This window comes from Dermacentor albipictus, chromosome 2 (assembly GCF_038994185.2).
Source record: "Dermacentor albipictus isolate Rhodes 1998 colony chromosome 2, USDA_Dalb.pri_finalv2, whole genome shotgun sequence".
In the NCBI taxonomy this organism is placed as follows: domain Eukaryota; kingdom Metazoa; phylum Arthropoda; class Arachnida; order Ixodida; family Ixodidae; genus Dermacentor; species Dermacentor albipictus.
The window spans coordinates 78,371,501-78,373,969 of NC_091822.1; positions in this window are offsets into that span (position 1 = coordinate 78,371,501).

The window sequence follows — 2,469 nt, forward strand, 5'->3', positions numbered from 1 at the left end:
ACAGGAAACTGAAGACACGCATAGCACAAATAACAGCGGAAGCAGAAGAATATGCCATGCAACTCGCCTCAGCGAACTGGTATAGATTCTGTGACTCCTTCGGTGGCACGCTGGACACAGCCAAAACGTGGCAAATCCTCAAAGCCATCCTGGACCCCACTAAAACCAAAGGAGAAGGACAGAAGGCTCTGGAACGGTTACTACACACCTACCCAGGGAGCCAACAAGACCTCATCGATGCCATCAAGACCAAGTGCTACGGAGATCCCACTCCCACACAACCATGTAGAACACCCTACACAGGACAACCCAACCCACTAATGGACGAACCTATCACCGAAAACGAATTGAGAGCAGTCATCGCAGCCACCACCCGTAACACAGCGGCGGGCACGGACCAAATCACGAATTCGATGATCAGAAACCTGAGCGACAAGTCTATCTCCGCGCTCACGGCCTTTCTCAACCAACACTTGGAACAAGGTACGGTACCGGCGATGTGGAAACACGCACGAATAATCATGATCCCTAAACGGGGCAAGAAATTGGCAATTGAAAACCTCAGACCCATATCGCTCACGTCCTGCCTCGGCAAGGTGTACGAAAAAATTATAAACACGAGACTACAGAGACACTTGGAAGATAACAAACACTTGCCGGACACCATGTTCGGTTTCCGCGCAGGCCTGTCCACACAAGATGTGCTACTTCAAATCAAGGAAGAAGTCATCAGTAACGTTTCCCGCAGCGGCGAACACGTCATCCTAGCAATCGACATCAAAGGGGCTTTCGACAACGTCAGCCACCAAGGAATCCTAGAAGGGCTGGCCAACACCAACTGCGGCGAGCGAACGTACAAGAATGTCCAGAGCTTCCTGAGCCACCGAACGGCGGCGCTGAAGATGGGAGAGATCCAGACTCCAGTGTACCACACTCCCAACAAGGGCACACCGCAAGGTGCTGTCATCTCTCCCACGCTGTTCAACATCGCCATGATCGGTCTCGCAAGCAAACTGCAGAACGTAGCAGGTGTGCGGCACGCAATCTACGCAGACGATATAACGCTATGGACCACAACAGGGTCCCTGGTTGAAAAAGAAGAACGGCTGCAAACTGCAGCAAATCTCATTCAAGATTACGTCGGCCAACGGGGTCTACAATGCTCCCCCGAGAAATCTGAGCTCCTACGAGTCTGGCGAGGCCGGGGTAACCACACAGTCCCCACAGACCCAAGAAGAAGACTCGAGGTACGCCTCAACGGGGCCCTCATACCAGAGAAGCCATTGCTGAGGGTGCTGGGCATGTGGCTGCAGTCCAACCAGCGGGCCACACACACCCTTACACTCCTTAAAACCAGTGTCAAGGCGGTATCACGCATGATCTCCCGCGTAACATCCAAGAACAGAGGCATGAAGGAAAGGGACACCCTCCGACTGGTCAGTAGCCTGGTGGTGAGCAGAATCACATACAGCCTGCCTTACTACCACCTCACACAGTCCGAGACAAAGCAGGCCGACACACTTTTGAGGATGCCTTTGAAGACCGCTCTCCGCCTGCCGATGAGTACATCGACTGAAAAATTATTGGCGCTAGGGTTGCACAACACCCTCAGCGAACTGACAGAAGCCCATTACGTCTCGCAACAACAGAGACTTGCGCGGACTCGCACGGGCCGGCAGGTCCTACAAACCTTGGGGTTCCCAGAAATAACAACACGAACCCAAGAAACCTGCTTGATACCTCGTCACGTCCAGGACAGGTTTCACGTTGCCCCGATACCACGCAACATGGACCCTAACCTACACTCCGGCAGGAGGAGAGCAAGGGCCCAGTACATGGAGAAAGCGTTCAGGTTCAGTACAACGGCCCATTTTACGGACGCCGCCATGTATGGGACGAATAATAAGGGCGCAGTTGCAGTGTCATGCGACCACCGAGGCCACGTTACCTCCGCGGCATCGAACCGCCCCTGCACGATTACGGAAGCCGAAGAGCTGGCCATCGCGTTAGCCATCCGCGAGGGCCTACACGCAAACCAACCATTGACGATCCTCACGGATTCCCAGCAGGCCTGTCGCAACTTCCTACAGGGTAGAATTGGAAGACCTGCTGCCCAAGTCCTAGCCGGAACACTCAAGGAGGACTCTGAGGACTTCACCACCCAAACCATCATCTGGATACCGGGCCACACTGGCATCACGGGCAACCTGCAAGCCGACAGAGCAGCTCGAGGATTCGTACATAACCGAGCACTCATCACGCCGGCTGCAGAAGACCTGGACCCTGTCGACCTCGAGTATTCAGCCATCGTGAACTACCACAGAGGGCGTCGCTTGCGATATCCACCACCCCATCGAAACCTAACGACAGAAGAAGCCGCTGCCTGGCGTAGGTTCCAGACAGGCACTTACACGAACCTACACATATTACATCGGATACACCCCACAGCCTACAGGGACGAATGCCCAT